The sequence below is a fragment of the Hylobates moloch genome, unplaced genomic scaffold, assembly GCF_009828535.3.
Source record: "Hylobates moloch isolate HMO894 unplaced genomic scaffold, HMol_V3 SCAFFOLD_4, whole genome shotgun sequence".
Classification (NCBI taxonomy): Eukaryota; Metazoa; Chordata; class Mammalia; order Primates; family Hylobatidae; genus Hylobates; species Hylobates moloch.
The window spans coordinates 111,706,566-111,726,956 of NW_026652279.1; the positions used below are offsets into that span (position 1 = coordinate 111,706,566).

The following is a 20,391-nucleotide window of genomic DNA, read 5'->3' on the forward strand; positions in this document are numbered from 1 at the left end:
GTGTGGGGGTAGGAGGACACCCTGTGATGGAATGGCATCCTATCCAGGGTTGGTTCCCTCCTTGCATCCTGAGCTTCTAGGATAGGCTCCAGCTATCTGCAACCCCAAAGTGGAGTAAGTGAGTTGGAAAATGAATGAATGTAGATTATTGCAAAATAAAAACTTGTCAAATATACAATCATCATACAAATGCACAACAACAAATGATGTAGTATAAAGGTGCTCAGCAAGCATGCCATATTTGTTATTGTTTGTTTTTGAACAACATGGTGGTAGAAGGTGCTCCTTACAATTTCCGCTTTACAAACATTTATTCCTTATTTTAACTCACCACCACTATGACCATCATCGCTCACTGAGACTTATCAAAAATTGGGTAAATTATGATCTTGTTTCTATTAAACTTTCTTAAATGTATGTGTAACTCACATTTATTTCACAATGTTTAATACCAGAAATGTGTTGGATCTTTATTTAGAAGATTGGTGATGTTCTTTGTGACCAGAAATAGGCTGTAGGAACTTAACTCTTGTTTATATCAATTAGCCTATGGCGAAACTGGTTTTATTCTATGTCATTTAGCTTAAAGCTGCAGTTTCCAAGAATCTATTCATTACTTTAAGTGAGGACTTACTGTACTAAGTTGAAACCTGCCCTCTGATGAGAAACTTATTTTATGTTAATTAACATAAATGTAATTTATAACATAAAGGAAAACATTTGTTTACTATGATTCTAATTCTAATATTCTAGCGTCAAAATGAAATTAATAAAGTTCAATTTGAAATAAAATTGACTTAGAAAAATTCAGTGTACTTTACTATTGTGTCTTGTTAAGGATTTGGAGGACAGATTGCCAGTTTTAAGTTCTGACTACAGGGCACCAAATACTAGAGGCATAAAGAAACAAACAGCTGAACTAAGGATATAAAAACTAAAAATAATAATTTATAATTGAGGTGTTCTGAATTTTAATTCAGATATTGTTTCCCTAAACATTTTATTTATTTTTTTGAGATGGAGTCTCGTGCTACTGCCCAGGCTGGAGTGCAGTGGTGGGATCTCGGCTCACTGCAGCCTCCACCTCCCAGGTTCAAGCTGTTCTCTCACCTCAGCCTCCCAAGTAGCTGGGATTACAGGCATGTGCCTCCATGCCTGGCTAATTTCTGTATTTTTAGTAGAGACGAGGTTTCACCATGTTGGCCAGACTGGTCTTGAACTCCTGACCTCAAGTGATCCACCCGTCTCGACCTCCCAAAGTGCTGAGATTACAAGTGTGAGCCACCATGCCCGGCTGTTTCCCTAAACATATTTTTTGAGATGGAGTCTCGCTCTTATTGCTTAGGCTGGAGTGCAGTGGCTTGATCTTGGCCCACTGCAACCTCTATCAATTGTGTTCATGCTATTCTCCTGCCTCAGTCTCCCCAGTAGCTGAGATTACAGGCACCCGCCACCACGCCTGGCTAATTTTTGTATTTTTAGTAGAGACTGGGTTTCACCATGTTGGCCAGGCTGGTCTTGAAGTCCTGACCTCAAGTAATCCACCTGCCTCAGCCTCCCAAAGTGCTGGGATTACAGGCATAAGCCACTATATCTGGCCTCCCCAAACATTTTAAACTGAGGTTCTGAAATTTGACCAGTGGTAGAGTACTTGAAAGGATGGCATTCTTAGTGGTAATACTGTTAAATGTATCAAAACTTCATTTTCATTAGCTATAAATAGTTTTACTATAAGAAACTGAGATTTTATAAGACATTTTAAAGTAACTTGTTTTCTTCTTTTTATTTTTTTTTTTGAGATGGAGTCTTGCTCTGTCACCCAGGCTGGAGTGCCATGGTGCAATCTCAGCTCACTGCGACCTCCGCCTTCCAGGTTTAAGCAATTCTCCTGCCTCAGCCTCCTGAGTAGCTGGCATTACAGGTGCATGCCACCATGCCTGGCTAATTTTTATTTATTTATTTATTTATTTTTGAGACAGAGTTTCACTCCTTTGCCCAGGCGGGAGTGCAGTGGCGCGATCTCAGTTCACTGCAACCTCTGCCTTCTGGTTTCAAGCAATTCTCCTGCCTCAGCCTCCCAAGCAGCTGGGACTACAGGTGCTGGCCACCATGCCCGGTTAATTTTTGTATTTTTAGTAGAGACAGGGTTTCACCATGTTGGACAGGCTGGTCTCGAACTCCTGACCTCATGATCTGCCCACCTCAGCCTCCCAAAGTGCTGGGATTACAGGCTTGAGTCACCGCACCCAGCCAAAGTAACTTGTTTTAATGGAAAAATAAGCATAAATTAATTTAGTGGATATAACAGGAAAAATGAAGCTTATAGTCTAGGCAAAAAGGTGTGATAATTGACAACATATATTTTAATTATGCATTCAATTTATTCCTGTTTTTATATGTAAAACTCAAGTTTCAGACTAATAGGTAGTAGATTAGGGCAAAAGTACATACAGTAAGTCAGGCGATGTTACCTATTGCATTTATAACTTGAAATTCCCATGACAGCAGAGTTGATTATATCTGTACATTTATTTTCTATTTAAATCAGGTCCCATGCTGTTAAATTCTACCTTTTGTTTTCCTAAGAAAACAACCAAGTAACTTCATACATAAGAAATTCCCTGTTATTCCTCTTTGAATCATCCACCTTGAAGGTAAGAAGTTGTTTGGGTCGAGGAAACAAGCCCAACCCCTTTTTATAATTTTGGCACTAAAAATCAAATTTTATGGCTGCAATTTTATTAAGAGCAAAAACACAGCCATCGCTTAAGCACAAAAGCTCATATTTAACTCAATCATTTTGCTAAACATATAAGACAAATATGGAAGAATGAGGACAAGGAACACCTGGCATTTTTATTAAATGTCTAATTCTCAAAAATAGCAATTATTTGAACAATGAAAAACAGCTGCAGCATATTGTGAACTTTCTCTATATTCATAAATTATAGAATACACAAGAGCCTAGATTTTATATATTTACTTATATATATGTTATATATATACTTATATATATGTTATATATATACTTATATATATGTTATATATATACTTATATATATAACATATATACATATGATGAATGGCACTTCATCATATCAATAGGTTTGTAAGACATTCTCTTTACTACCAAATGCTGACAATAGCTGGTACCTTTATGAATTTTTTGGATTATAACACTCTTCACCACTAATCCAACTGCCAAAAGAACAATTTATTTTTTTCTCTTTTAGGAAATTCCTTTCTCCCAGAAACATTCCCATTTTTAAAACTATTCAAGATAATTAGAATTTCCTCATCAATGGCACAGGTATATAGCAATTTACACAAGAGTAAATTTCTATCACAATAATTAAAAATAAGAGAAACTCTGGCCATGTCTAGTGCATAATATAATTACATCATTATGGTTTTATTGAAAGCACAACAGGTTTTATATCATTTGCCATATATTGATTACTTACTGCTCCACTGATTAAAACATTGTGATTTTTTTTTTTTGCAGTATTTTCAGTCAGTCCTACATTTGTACTATTTATAATTTACAATTGACAATATTTTCTAGGCGGATATGATTACATGCCATTGCTTTTATAGCTAACTTGATAATACTTCTAAAAACTTATATTGATAACTAGTCATATGTGAGAAATAGTTTTTGTTATTTCTTTTTACTAGCCTTGCTCTTGATAGCACCCAAATTTAATAAGTCTTTGGACTTAGGAAGTAATTTACCTCTACCATTTTGTATATGGAACTAACATTGACAGCACTGGTGAATTTTCTGCTTCATTTTTTCTTTCCCTATTTATAAAGTCAATATTTTAAGATTTTTATTGTTGTAGATTATTAAAAAGAGAGATGTAATGTTCTTAACTGCTGACAATGTACCTAAAGATGTTTTTTAAGCACCAAATATATATTTAAATTTACATAACAGATGTAAACATGTATTTACATTTGCAGGTAAACATATGTTTACATTTACAAACAGAAATATGTAATTTAAGTGTCTGTAATCGAAAATGCAATGTGAAAAATGAAAATAATTCAAAAAAGAAAAAGAAAAAAGAAATATAATTATTTCTGAATTTTTTGTTAAGCAACAAAAGTTTAAGATCTCTAAATTGAAAAATAAACTTGAAAAATATTCCATCTCCATATTTAATTTGTAAAAATGAACCCCAAACTGCCATTGTTTGACAGCATTGTATATATGAACATCACTGTTCTACAACTTCTAGAACATCCACATTCCATAAATGAACAGCTTTAAAAAAAAAATCCCATCTTAGGCAGGGCAAGGTGGCTCACGCCTGTAATCCCAGCACTTTGGGAGGCTGAGGTGGGCAGATCACCTGAGGTTGGGAGTTCGGACCAGCCTGACCAACACAGAGAAACCCTGTCTATACAAAAACAAACAAACAAAATAACAAAATTAGCCAGGCGTGTTGGCGCATGCCTGTTAACTCCAGCTACTCAGGAGGCTGAGGTAGGAGAATCACCTGAACTCGGGAGGTGGAGGTTGTGGTGGGCCGAGATCGTGCCATTGCACTCCAGCCTGGGCAATAAGAGCGAAACTCCACCTCAAAAAAAAAAAAAAAAAAAAAAAGAAAATACATCTATCTATCTATCTATCTATCTATCTATCTATCTATCTATCTATCTATCTAGATATCTAAAATCTATCTATACATGTAAATATATATATAAAAAATATATATAAAATATATACCCCATCTTTTTTTTTTTGAGATGGAGTCTCACTCTGTCGCCCAGGCTGGAGTGCAGTGGCGCGATCTCGGCTCACTGCAAGCTCTGCCTCCCGGGTTCACGCCATTCTCCTGCCTCAGCCTCCAGAGTAGCTGGGACTACAGGCACCTACCACCGTGCCCGGCTAATTAAAATATGTATCCCATCTTAAAAAATAAATGGCATTAAACAAACATTAAAAGACTTCTTTTTTTAAAGAGTTAAGTTGAAGAAGGGCTGGGCTGGCTTCCAAGGGACTAATTAAGGAATCCAAGCCTGGACTATATAGGATTCTTTAGGGATTTGCAAATGTTTCCATTCTAATTTTCCAGAGACAAAAATGTAACCGGGAGAAAATTAGAAAAAGAAAGTGACCTGTGGCATTTGGCTACTACTTTGCAAACTGGCTTATTATTAACAGTTTTCAACATTTAATTGATCCCCCACCTAAAAATTCTCACCTTATTGAGTTCAATGGCTGATCGTCTATGATCATAAGGCCATCCCCAATACATACACATTATTTGAGTCACTGTAAGATTATGTAATAAAAGCATCTGAAGCACCAGTTTCATTTAAACAGAGACATGCCCTCATCATCATTAAGAACAGAAAGTCTTGCACTTGAGTTTTTCTTTAGAGATGCAGAATTAGCTCAAGGAATGGATGGAAATAACATTTTTTGGTAACTGATTTTAGGGTCTCAAATACTTTTATGGAAATAAGTATCTTGAGCATTTTATATGCCCTTGATATTGTGAGTTTTTCTAGAGGCATAATATTAATTTCAGTTAACTCGTTAAAATTATTCTTTTAGAATTTCTAAGTGTGTCAAAAGTTAAATGAATTGGGGAAAAATGTTTCTTATTCTAAAAAAGAGGTATGCATGTGTATATATAAAAGGAAGGAAAAAGGAGAAAAATCCTCTTTTTGATATTTGCAGGAAATATCTGAGGTTTAGCTTGGGAGGTGATGGGGCAATCCAGGGCGAGAAATGATGTCTTGAATAATTAAGGTGACTGCTCCTGACCTTCAACTAAACAGACTATCTTCCTGTCTACCCTGAAGGTATCACTTGGGTGTTGCTATCCACTGATTCACTTCTGCAAACTTCCCTGACAGAAGAAAGGGGGACTTACAGCTGGACACTGCCTGGCTCTTTGGAGCGGGTTCTTCACACTATGCATGAACCTGAGATCAACTGCTGCCATCCTACTCAGGGAGAGCTTGCTAAAGATGCATGGTCCTGGCCCCCACCCAAAACCTCTGACTTTGAATCCATGTCAGAAATCTTTTAATTTATGTACTTACTTGTTTATCTGTTTTGTTCACTGCTATATCTTTGGCTCCTAGAAAAGTACTAGGAACGTGGTAGATGCTCAATAAATATGTACTGAATAAATGAAAAAAAAAAAAAAAAGGAAGGAAAAGGGACTGCCTTCATATTTCTCCCACCTCCTCAAGTTTTAACAGCTAAATGTTAAGCTCTTCACAAAGAAGTCTCAAGTGTAACCTGATGAAATTAAAAACAAACTTTACAAAATCACTTCTCAAGTGGAGAGAATACTCTCAAATTTATAAAACCGTAAGACCAATAAACCTGAATAATGAGCACTAAAAAAGACAATTACCTATTTGTTAATTCCTTTGAAGGAAAAGGGCTCAAAATTGTGATTCTCAGACTTGGAGATTATAGGGTCTGGGTATAAAATACTTCCCTAAATAACTTACCAAGGCAATGGCATTATTCTTGCTCTAAAGTATTAATTAACATCAAATCTCAACGTGTAGAGGGGGCTAGGAGAGGTTAGAAAGTTACCGTAATAGGGTAAGCAGGAAAAAAAAAATCAGAAATAAACCAGAACATGACACCAAACAGTAACTGACAATGATAGGGAGACTCAGAGTTAATACTTACAAGGTAAGAATTGCAGAGCTAAGCAGAGGTCTCTTTTATTATGGTCTTTATTCTATCATTATTAAACCTAGGAAAAAGAGGGAAGACTTTAAAAATTTCATCACATTATATAAGTTAGAACATTTCAACTGAGGTTGCCACCGCTGTATTCTGATCCTTATACGGCACAGAACAATCAGATTATAAACACCCAGCAGCATTTGTATGTTTCAGCCCAGTGCAGCATTCTTGTTAGTTTTTTTTTTAAGAGATGGGGTCTTGCTCTATCACCCAGGCTGGAGTGCAATGGTGTGATCCTAACTCACCGCAACCTCAAACTCTTGAGTTTAAGATATCCTCCTGCCTCAGCCTCCCAAGTAGCTGGGATTACAGGCCTGTGTACCACTACATCCTGCTTATCACTGGCTTTTAAAATTTGCTATTCTATTACTATTGCCCTCTTGAAGTTTAAGTCAAAAATTTTAGTCAAAGCTAAAACTCTAACTTGGAGCCCAATGAGCTTCTGGAGGACATCATATATTTGCAGATATTTTAAGATAAATTCAAGATCATATTCCAAGACTGATTAATCTCTCTCACACACATACAATTGCATAATCTATAATTCATGTATTGTATATTACACAATTCCAAGTACACAAAGGAAGGAACATATGACCTATTTTTAAAGATATGCTAGTAATAATTTGAGTTGGTTAGCATGTTTGGTTTCTGTGGGTCATGATTCTAAGTTGTAGTTGTTACATCAACTAATAGTTAAGCACTTACTATAAGATACAGAATAGAAAGAATATGACAAATTCATCCATGTTCTTAACGGAGCACTGCAAGTATACGCTTTATTGTAGACTAATCTTCAGAGAAAAAGAACAGCACGTTTTTAAAAATTTCAAAATCATTTGCTTCAAAATTCACAGAAAAATCAAGGGAATACCAAAATGAACCTCCACATCCTATCTCTGGACTCCCAATCCAGCTGTACTGAAATCTAAAACTATGCCATACTTACTTCGCTTTGTTTTTTATGAAAATTGATTACACATACAGATGATGTCCTTTGTGAGCTATACCCTGATTCCATTCCATTCTTTCCAAAGATGCAAGCACAATCTTGAATTTGATATTTATTTCCTATGTTTTTACACTATTACTACCAATTCAAGAATTTAAACTTTATCATTGCTTTCAAGCTTTCGATAAATGGTATAATATCATACATATTTTATATACATGTTACTCTGTATATAACCTTTATGCAACTTATTTTTGTTTGCTGAAGTAGGATATTCACCCATGATGATAAACACAGCTCTCATTTTAGTAGCTTTACAGTTTATCACATGACTACGTCACAACTTGCTATTCTCTTCTTGCTTAACATTTACATTGCTTTCCTTTTTTTTCCTATTAAAAATAACCAAGACTTTTTTCTACATGTCTGAGTTTATCTAGAGCATCTAGGAATAAAATTGTTGGGTTCAAGCCTATTGTATCTTCAACTTTACAAAGATATTGCTAAATGCTCCCACAAGCAGCATATGAAGAGTTCCTCATTTTATATTTCCTCCAACATTTGGAAGCATATTTAAGAAAAACAGCCACTATCTATATGAAAATTTAAAAATTCATAAGTGATCAATTCCTGTGGTTTTCATCAAGTATTGGTTTAACATAGGTATACTAAATGTTCCAAACAAAGAGAATAGACTGAAATTTGGCCCAAGGCACTTACATGAAAACAAAGCTCTGATAACACAGATTTTCCTCATATGACTGAGGAAATACCAAGACTTAATTTATTTTTTAATCAGCCAAATTTAAGATTCAAGAACTTAATCTAGAAATGATAAGATTCCTAATTAAATATTAAACTTAGATCCAAGATGACCAAGGAGGGGAAAAAAAGATGCAGGAAAAGTAGATGGTTTGTTGGTATGAACAATCCCTCCTCCAAGTTCATTTTGGGCAGTGCTTCTCACAAATGTGGTGCTCCTAAGAAAAATCTCTTAAAGCTTGTAAAAAAAAAATGCAAATTCCAGGTCTGGAAAAATGTTTTTATTGTATTTTTTAAATTCTAGGTTATTCTCATACAGGTGGTTCGCAGGCACTAAGCAGTAAGTAATGATTAAAAATGAGGTGTTTTCAACAGAGAGGATTATGTAACTCATGTTTTATTTAGGGGAGGTAACAGTAATTAATATGTTATCTGTTAAATTACATAAACTTTTTTTAAAAACCTCTAGCATTAGTCAACAACAACAAAAAAGTAACCTCAATTTATGGCTGAATATGCTTGACTTCACAATGCCAAAAAAGGTTGTGGGCTCATTTATTTTTTCAGATAACTAGACACATACTATGACAAAGCTTTTTTTAGTAATATTACCAGGGAACTAATATTCTGAATTTACTGTGATTGGCACAGGAAAATATTAAGAGTGAGAGTGATCAGGAGTGATTTTAATGAAGATGACCAGAAAGCAACTATGATTACCTTTTAAATAGAATGCCATTGCAAATGTCAAACTTTAAATGGGACATTTGGCTTTATACACTTAAAAAAAAAAAAAAAAGGCATTAGTAGTTTCCCACCAAAACTTCTACAAATAAATTCAGAACATTTATAGAAATCCAACATTCACACTTCCCTGTAACTCTAACCTATTGAAATTAGATATAAAAGAAAAAAAATTGAATATTTAGGTTATAAAAATCTGTGCAAATTCAAATTATAAAAATAAAAACATTCTTCTATGTTATTTGAAATTACAAAGTCCTGTTTCCAAAAGATTTATAATAATCTAAGCTTTCTAGATAAAAAGTTCAGATAAAAGATATTTCAGTGAGAAATGGTAAATAGAAAAAGTAAACAGTTTAGTAGTAAGAAAAAAGACATAAGTTTTCATCTGTTGCCTGCTTTTAGTTATTTACAATACTAAGTTAATATAGAATGTTGTTTTCTTTCTTTTATTATCGTAAAATCAACAAGAATTCGGCCTTGTTAGACTAGGCTTTTATAAAACAAAGATAATGTAGTCCAAAAGTGAAAGAAACACTCCTGTGTGGCCATAGCCAGCTTTTCTTTTCTATCCTCAATATATTACCTAACTTGTGATATCAGCAACTAATTATAATTTTTTTCCGTTTACCTGCTTAAAAGTGAAAACATGAGACATACCATATATACATGAAACGTACTATATATACCTCTAGAAGCAAGACAGGTTTTCCATTCTAATGGATGGAATTAACTGAATAAAAATTAAATGAACTAAAGCCACAGAGAAATAGTAAAAAAAAATAGAGTCTAAGAACTACAAGCATCTATGTTCTCTTTATGCTGCAACCTTTCTGCTAAAGAATGTATTCTCTATACTGTCTATGTGGTACAGTGACAGTTGGGCTCTTCCCACCTGGGTTTGTAAAAACGGATGGGTGCAGGCTCCTTTGGCCACCATTATTGCATATTGATGTTATTCTGCACAACAGCTGACAAGCAGCATCGATCTCCCAGCCTCTGCTCCCAGCTGTAAGGGGTAAGAACAAGGGCTGTGGTGATAACTTGTTTATTCACTGCTGTTGCTGTTGCTGCTGCTTCTTAAACAGCAAGCTGAGAAAAGAATATCAAACTGACACACAGAGGAAAAATGGTTCAGAGATCAATCTCCCTCTCAAGGTCTGCTTATATCACTATATGATAAAATTATTTTTAAAATAATTTTTTCTTTAAAAAGTGGGGTGGGGAGAGAAAAAAGACAAAATTGGTGTTTTGATTAGAAAGGGAACCCATAATGTATGCAAGGAAAAGGAAATTAATGACATATATAATAATCTTCCCCTTGTAAGTTTAGATTTAACCACTCAATTATCAAAATTCTCTGAAGAGTTTTAACCAATGTTGGAGTAAATTCATAGAGAGTAACTTCCCTACCTATTCTCCTGGAAAATAAGAAAGTGTCAAACTCCAATCAAGAAACGACACTTTATTTTGCTTACAAAATGCCTCTGGCTCCCAAGTACCCCATATCTAATCACCACCATATATTTGACTTTAGACAACATTAGCAAAGAAACAAGATTTTAGTCCATACTGTTTTTGCATAAATCCCATTAAAAAAACTTCCATAAGCAATTTACCTATTTTAAATGTGCAATACAAAGTTAAAAACCTAGTAAGTACATAGTATTAATTGATGAGTAACAGAAATAGAAATATTCACTGTTCAATTACCTTTAAATGTAATGTGATGCTATTTATAGACTTACAGCTTTAACTCTAAATGCAACTCATCCTTTAGAACCTTAAGCAGTTTGTGATTCAGAAAAATATAAAAAGTCAGAAAAATTTGGAGATCAACTATTAAAAAGAAAAACCCACATAGGCTAGAACTGGCAAGTAAGTTTAAATAATAATACCTAATCAAGAAGGCTAAGTTTGAGACATTTTAAAATAAAAGTATGAAACAGTAACAATATTTTAAATTTAGATATTTTGTAAAAAATCAAAACCCAACCCCAATCTTCTATTTTTATCACAATTGAAAAATTTTTCTGCTTAGCAACTGAATGAGGAACAAAAAATGTTAATAATAATGAAAATAATTCTGAAGATCAGAGGATAACAAGATACTTTAAATATATTTGTTTGGTATGAAGGCTATAAAATAAAAAAGACTAAAGCAAATCCTCAAGAAAGATTTTTAAAAATTCAGACACTTAGAAATAGTAATGGATTAATAAACTATTAACCAGTGGGATTAATCAGTCTCAGCAGCCACATGTGAAACATGCTTCACATTTCTCCTCTAAGATTCTAACCATGAAAATAGGAAAGTAAAACTAAGTCAAATAATATGTTAATGAAGTATCAAAAGTGTGGTTTGTGGTGCTGTGAATAGAAATTTCACTTCAAAATGTATTTAATTTTAAACCCTCACATTAATTAAATACTACCCTTTGAAAAATGCTTGTCAGAAAATGTAATTCTGATACATTAGATCTCATTTGAAGAAAAACTGAAATAGGTTAAGGATGTTACTTGCTAGTTTAAGAAAAACACAAAATACACACATGTACAAAACTGCTTCAAATAAATATTTTTAAAACTTTTATTTAAAAAGTTAATTGTATCTATTATTTAACAAATTCTCAGCAATATATAAAACCTCTATTAAAATGTCATAGCTGACAAACTGCCTAAAATGTAACATATCCTTATAAACCAGCATTATACATCTCTGACAAATAATAATTTTAAGTTCCTTCATATGTAGATAAGTTACCTCTATTCTAGTTTATTCAAATATTCTTTCTATCCTAAAAAAACTATTTCAGTAAGACAGGAACAATGATGGCATAACTGTATTTTAGGGACAGCTAAGAATTTTTCCCAAAAGTGAATGTTACTTAACCCTGATTGTGCATTTAGCCAAAAACAAATATTGAAAAAATGAGATACAAATCACTGAAAAAAAGATAAAAATTAACACAATAAATCTCTTCCCCCAAATTCCAACATAATTAACTACATATCAAGGCTTAAATTTAGATAATCAGGTTTGCAAATTTAAAACAGTCAAAATCTTTACAAAATGTCTTTCAAGGGGTAGTTAAAAGAGAGCCAATCATACACAGCAGTTGAACCCTTTGTTAATTGGCCTCCTAAAATAACACATACTCCCAATTAAGTTAAAGTTTCTCACTCTGTAAGAATTGACCAAATACAAGTAAATTGTTAATATTTGTATTCTTTTAGATATGAAATTATTTACTAAGCTAAATTATAAGTTTATAACCCAGTACAATAACTATAGGAAGAACAATTATATAATGCTAAATATTTGTGTTCAAAATAAGTTTTGATATCTTCAAAGATCACAAATCACAAACTCTCTAAATTTGGACAACTCTGTGGATTTATATCTTATCTACCATATAAACTCAGATGCTGTCTCTCTTTTCCTATTTAACTCATTAAGGCTGTTCTAAAGATACCTGCATTTAAAGTGATAAACTGAACCTGGATTTTTTTCCCAGACACTCAGGTAACTAACTGTATTTTCCACTTTTCATCTTAATGTTCTCTAACCTGAAAAATACCTGTTAAGTCAGTGAGGGAAAAACTGTATTTATTTTCATTTTATTCAAACTAAGCTGCTTTTTCATAAAAATCTCAAATCGAACATATGAAGACATTCTATACCTTATATTTATCTCAACCACATTATGACACCAATATAAAAGTATCTAAACTTCATCCTTATGTTAAACTCTGATTTGTAAGCATCTTTACATTTTATTTAACTTCAACTGTTAATCGAATCATTCCTGGATTATCTACCTAATATCCAACAATATAGAAATATCAAGTTTCAGTTTTTAGTATTTTGATATGTATTTCAACATTCACTCTTAAACACATCTCAGAATTCATCTTTAAAAATTTTATATTGTTGGAAGTTAAAAGCAGTTCTATGATCATGATGATATACTTCATTCTTAAGACTAAATAATAATTTTCTCATGAAAACAAACCTTTGACATTTCCTCTAAGTATATAATTATTTTTAGGTGAAAAAATTTAAAAAATTGTACTATGTTAGTAAACCTTACTTTAGCAAATAGTTTTTACATAAATAAATGCACACACATATATGTACATATAAGATTAATACTTTACTATGAAAGAATTAACCAAGTAATACTTAGTAATACTGTTCAATAAGTTCATTTTCACTATACCAGATTACCATTTTAGAAAATGAAAGTTGTATTAGTTAAATACTGTCTGAAATTTTGAAATTTTCAACCAAAACTATAAAAATCACTGGAGGTTTAGGTATTCTACAATTTTATTTTTAGAGTCTGCAACTTTTGATATTAACAACTTAAATATTTTACTCAGTGTATGTTGAGTAAGATACTAGTAATTTCTGCTTAAGAAAGTGGTTTTTTCAGTTTCAACCATATTGCCACTTTTGGTTAGGGCAGTACTTGGAATACTTTACATTTTCTTAAAATATTCTCATCAATTTTACCTAATTTTGCAGGCTCTACCTACTACTCTTCCACCTGTCAAACAGCTAAGCACTAAATTCCATTTGATTTAAACTCTCCATCTTATAAAATGAAAAGTTCATATTTTACTGAGTACACTGTAATAACTTTAATAAAAATTACTATATATGCATATTTTTGGAATAAATTCAGTTGGAGTTAGACCTTAGGATGCTGAGAAGAACATTAACTGTATAAAAAAAACCTGGAGTTTTAGTAAGCTAGACAACTCAGCTATGGCCACTTCACATGATGATTTCTGTTTATTAGTAATTACTTATTGATTTTAGTTCACGTAAAAATTTCAACTTTACCAATTGTCTAGTCCGATTATATTGCAAAGACATAAAATTATACGGTTTTAAAATTCATTAGTATACCTTAATCTCATGTCATGTTCCAATGCATTATGTGAGTATTCAATCAAAGAAGTGAGGCTGTTCTCCAGAATTGGTTCTCTGCTACAGGTCAAAACCTGCAATAAAAATGTCATGTATTACAGCATGAAGACACTCAACAGATTTCCATCTCCTGCAGTTCCACAGTTGATCCCTGAACACAGAGGTATGGTCTTCAAAATGACCCCAATCTTGCCAATGTTCAGAGAAGCTCTAACTTGAAAATGTTTTTAAAATAGAAATAACTTGATTAGAAACACCTGTGATATGCTTTATCATCCGAAGCCTCTTCAAACAAATCAGATTAATATGTTTCTGCTTTCATTTCTCTTTAGGGCATTCATGTTCAAAGTAGTATGGGTGAGTGTGTATGCGGGTAGCTGTTAGAGGACTGGTACAAGAGGAGTTCATAAGGAAATACCAGAAATGTAGTTTGTACTTGTAAAACTCATAAAATCTACACAGTTTAAAAAGTTACTGAAGGGACAGGGACGAAATTTAACTCTCTCCAAATTATCAAATGTTTTAATGATGACAGAATTTACCATTTTTTTTTTTTTTTTTTTTTTTGAGACGAAGTTTTGCTCTTGTTGACCAGGCAGGAGAGCAATGGCGCGATATAGGATCACTGCAACCTCTGCCTTCCGGGTTCAAGGGATTATCCTGACTCAGCCTCCCGAGTAGCTGGGATTACAGGTGCCTGCCACCATGCCTGGCTAAGAATTTACCATTATTTTCAACTTTAGTCTACTGCCAAGCCTAAGTGAAAAATATCAGTATTTCCAAATATTTTAATACATTACAGTCCTAACAGACCAAAATGTGGAGCTTATTTTTTTTTAACAAGTTAACATATTTACAAATAATAAATGGACCACTACTGGACCAAATGGTTTTTTAAAGTTTCTAAGAGATGTAACTGAATATATGTTAATTGGTTTTTTTCATTTCTTTCACCTTTCTGAATTATAATGATTCAGTGGCAATCGACTGTATAAAAATATTAAATTACCAAAGGTGTATCATGTATTACATGTAAATCATAATGCTCTGAATAAATTTTCCAGTTATATTTAAGAATAGCTTAGGAAAATGAAAGAATAAAACCTAAAAAACCCTTTATTCCTCTGTTGCCAAATATTTGATTGTTTAATGACAAAACCCACACAATTATCCATAACTCATAAACACCAATCCAAATACCATGACATTTTAAAAAATTACAATCATTTATACACAGTCTTCCTCAAAAGACATAAGACAGTTTTCTAAATTTGAGCACTCTGAAAATTAAGGTATCTTAAGTTTAAAAATCATAGAAGGAAAATAGTAGAAAACAAAATGTACTACATGCCAAATGTTAAGTTTTTAAATAGTAGGGAGACGAAAAATACTAACCAATAAGAAGCAAAAGAGGTCTGGATATAAATAAAATAATAAACCAACGTGTATGATAAAAAAGGCAATATTAAAAAACCTTCAAATAGTAAAACTCAAATCTAAAATCTACTACAAAATAGAGCTTACTATTTATTCTTAGAAACCACTACAAGTTATTCCAGTACAAATTTTCTTTACTGAAATAAGGCAGGATTAACCAAAGGTATAGTAAACTTCTTATAATTTGATAAGAAATATTAATAATATTCAAATATATATTTAATATCAATTTCAATATTTAAAACTTGTCTTTCTAAAAGGAAGATCCTTTAAAGCATCTTTAATACAGACCAAAAAATAAAAACAAAAAACCAACCGAGGCAAAAAAAATTAAAAAAATTCAGTTCCCCACCAGAAAGTAATATTTATATGAAGGATCTACAATCATTTGTACTTGCAAATAATGAGATAAATAAACATATAATAGTAATGTGATATTCTAAAAATCGATCTTGTTACTCTTAAGACAATCACGACATTTAAGTTCTAATACTGTCACTTCCAAAAATTAAATGCTTAATCTCATTTTCAATGCTTATTTGAAATAAAGTGGTATTTTATTACTGATTTCCTTTGGTGTTATGAGATTTGGGGCTACAAAATTTCAGCAAGTCATAGTTGAGCTCTAATTATGTGCCAAAATTAGTTGCCTGGCATACAATGTTTCAAAGTTTGCTGAACTAAAAACAAAACAAAACCAAAAACCCCCCATGAAACTATATATATGACAATTTTTTCTAAGATGTGTTTTCTAGTTATAATCAGACCAAAAATCTGTGTCTTCTAAAAAGGGGTTAAAAAGAAATTAGTATGTGAATTTTTAAGCTTCATTAGACAAAAGAAAAAAAAAGACAAGAGCCAATTTTAGGTAGTATTTTAAAATAAGAGAAATTTTTATAGAATAATTTTTCGAAACTATAAATTTATAATCTTCTTTTGAAGAAAGCTAATGTGTCATGTATAAGAATTATCTAATACAGTCTCTGGGAATTTTTTTTCATTTTGTAAACCAAATCAATTGACCCATATTTCTGGCTTTAAGTATTCTGTGACATTCCAAATAGTTACTACCTACCAATAAACAAACAAACAAAAATATACACAAGTCTCCACAAAACAAAAAAAAAACAAAAATGTAGTACATAAAGCATGATGAAACTGGGAATCTAGACTATGAAAGCTACTTTAAAATTTTTATCCTTAGCTGTAGTTCATGCTAAACATTAAAACTGATACTAATCTGGTTAGAAAAAATATGCAGTGTTACATACAAACACCCGAGGCTACATTTTGTGAATGTACAACTAAGACAGGTCAACAGTATTTTTTAAGAAGTCTGAAATTGCACTTGTATTTGAATTTTTAAAAATAGTGTGGGGGCAAACAAATGAAAATCAGTGCTACCAGGAAGACTGATACCTTACCAGTCCTCTTTCCCCCACAATATGTAAACATAACTTTAAAAAGGGGTGACCTATTATAGCAACACCACACCCCGCAGTTGCTTTACTATGGTAATAAGTGACTTTATAATACAAAATAAATTACAACTGTCAATTTCTACAGAGAAATATGGATAAGTGCACATAAACATTAAAAAATACACATCCGTTGTAACTTTCATCTATATGCCCAAAGTCTAAAACCCAAATCTTCCTCTTATATAGCATCAAAGTGAAAATATTTCGAATGCGGTGGATTTTATTTAGGCGCTAGTGTATTCTCAAATTTGAAGTGATGTATTTTAAATAAAGCAATCACTCACTTCTTTTAAAAATGGCTTATTAAATGAACAATCCTTTACCCATTACCCCCTAAACAAACAAAAAATCCCATAAACCAAAGTGCTAAAAATGTATGGTTATACTTAACCAGCCTGGTGGAATTTAAAGCTTGCCCCCAACTCTCCCCCAAACTCACACAATTTGAATGAAAATACAAAACTCAAAACAAAAACCATCAGTAAAAAGCAAAACCCAGGAGTTCTGGTACTTTAGGTATAATTACGTTTAAAATAGAAATGAGATCTCCTAAAATTTCATTAAATCAAATTTTATAGAGAAGACAATTAGCACCTTTTATGAAATTTTCATAAGATGACCCAAAATAAATAGCTTTGAACAAAGGTAATGAAAAGGGATCTGTTATCACGATTCTTGTTATGAGGGCAGTACAAAATAGTACGAATTATAAACTCAGCTATTCCACTTACTAATATAAATTATATTTACATCCCTACAGAGATTTATAAAAGCCGTAAGATTTTTTATTTGAGTATTTTTTAACAATGCGTATTTGACTTAATGCGAACATATACACCATAAGCTTCAAAATTTTAACTACTATTCATAAAAGAACACAAACGTCTATTAAGTTAAAACAATTGCTTCTCAAAGCATCTACAGCTGTTTATCAGTGAGTTTACCGCTTTTCTTTGAAAACCACACCTGCCTTTTATCAAGATGCAATTAAATGGAATGACAAGCTCGGTAATAAATGGAAATATGTTGACGGCTGTCTCAAGCAACATCGAACAAAAATCAACTGAAAATCAACCAGATAAAAACAGCACACCCACACTGTTGTATACAATATATTTCTTCATAATGAATTTATCAAAGGAACTAAATAATATATACGCACCTGTGCTTACCTGTTGTCTAAATTAAGAAACATAAATGTCTTGCAAATTAAAGTTTTAGTTCACTGCAGTTACTGAATTAGCAAAATGTATATTTTCACTAGATGCGAAAAGTTTTTTAAATAAGATGCTCAATTTTTATGGAAAATGTTAAAAAGGTCATTCGTGAACATTAAGAAAATTAAAGTTTCTTTGCATCAAAATAAAAGAAACAACTGTCCGGTAATCTGCATCAAACAAACATATGTAGTTTAAGGTGAAAAATTCCTATCAAAGGAAAAAAACTGAATTTTTCACTCAGTTTTCAACCAATAAAGAACAGTGACAAATATATAAAAGTCTTGTAATTTCAACCAGCAGAAACATAATTTTGCGAAAACAGCCTCTTCAGTTTTACTTTTAATATACATTTGAGAACCACACGAAAATCCTTTCTGAGAGAAAAAAAAACTATTAAAAACCAACTTTTTTTCTAAACTCTCGTCCTAACGTTTCGTAGCTATTTCCGTGGTTCTCTGACTAAAAGTATAATTTTTCGTAAAGTCGAGAATTATAATTTAGCGTTCAACATTCAAACCCCCCAGGCCCGCTTCCTTCCAGCCAATCAGGGGGTAACAAGTCCAGAGTTAGGGAGCTCCGTTAGACACAATTTGAAAAACATCACATTGCACTCTTCTATTCTCCTCCGGGAAACATTCTAAGCGAGGGCGGGTCCCCCAGTCTTCATAGAATATAAGAAATAAATCAATCGTTATATCAATTCCAGGGGGAAAAAACTCTGTAGGCAGGCAGTCCTAAGGAAGCGTGTCACTGCGGCTCCCAGGAAGCGTTATTCCTCTTTGCGAACAATTGAACAGAATAGCTGTTGCAAAAAGCCATCTCCGGAATATTTGTAACCCAGAGCCGTGCGCCCCACACGCAATACACCGGCAAAGGGTTAATCTAGTGGTGCCTCCAGCGCGGAAAAGAACTCAAGATCTAACACATCCTTAACGCGGGATTTTTACAAAGGCCATAAAAGTATTACCTAAAGTTAATGCCGTCACTGGCTCACATCACTCAAGAGCTGTGGAGTAGGAATTGATAGAAACCACCAGCTAAGGGGGGAAAAAAAAATCACCGAAGGGAAAGACAAATAATAACTCTCGTCCCTCCTCCTCAGCGTCAAGAAAAGGTGGGGATCGCAAAATTACCGTTAAGTTGTCCGGGTAAAGACTTTTGGGGGAGGAAAACATTAATAGTTTCACAGATTGCTTTTTTCCTTGCGACATGTTTCAAACACCGGAGAAGAAAAAAGTCTTCTAAGAAAAGTGTGACTCGGAGGAAATAGGCATGAGAAGGAAATCGCTAGCTCGAAGCCCCATCTTTCATCTCACCCGTGAACACCCCTCCCCTTTGAGAAAGGACAACGCTGCGAGAGCAAATGACAAAAATCCCCAGAAAGAAGCTAAAGTCCAGCATCTTTCCTAAGAGCCCGCTACAACCTCAAAAGCCTGCCCCTGCCCCATCTTGGAAGCGCGAGCCGCGGCCAGTCCTACCTACCTAGAGACCTCACGGGGACCCGGCGCGCCGGGGATGGCAGCCAGGGCTTGGGAAACTCTCATTCCTGGGGCACCTCACGCTTCAGCGTCAAAAGACAATATAGATAGATGGGTGCCGGGCGGTGGCGGGGGAGGACTGTTGCCACGAGCCACCGGAGGGACCCATGACTCCGGGTCCTGAATTTTCTGTCGACCTTAAGTTTCTTGTCACGAGATGACGGCCATCACCGGGTCGGCAAAACGGCGAGAAAAGGCGGCCCGGTTCGGAAATGGGGGAGGGGCGCGCGTCCAGTCCTCCTGTCAAGGAGCGGCCGCCTGCAGACACCCCGCCGTGCGCCGTCCCCGGCTCCGGTCCCAGGCGGGGGGTCTTGCTGACAGATCCGCTGGGCGGCGGCTGCTCCGCCGCAGCCGGTCCGCGTCCCGCTCAAACTGCAGCTCCCCTCCCCCCACAGCCCCGTCTCTCCGCGCTCCCGCCACATTCCGCCCGCCGCCGCCCACTCGCAGAGGCCCAAGTTGCCCCTAACCCTACTTCCTCGGATTTTTCGCGATTAAGTGAGAGCAGACCCCGCGCCCACTCCCTGCACCCCCTACTGCCTGCGGGTCCCACCACTGCCACCTCCCGAGTCCCGCTCTGCCACTTCAGGC

At 34.1% G+C, this 20,391-nt stretch overlaps 1 protein-coding gene across 4 annotated transcripts in view; it reads right to left on the reverse strand.

Moving 5' to 3' along the window:
- LOC116467287 (uncharacterized) overlaps positions 1-20,391 on the reverse strand; it is a 135,144-nt gene that overhangs the window by 70,332 nt on the left and 44,421 nt on the right. For all 4 annotated transcript variants that reach the window (XR_009213264.1, XR_009213265.1, XM_058437904.1 and 1 more), the window contains exons 2-3: positions 14,107-14,201; positions 6,671-6,737 (exon numbers count right to left, since the gene is read on the reverse strand). The gene's annotated coding sequence lies outside the window, so the exon portion shown is untranslated. The remainder of the gene's footprint in view (positions 1-6,670; positions 6,738-14,106; positions 14,202-20,391) is intronic.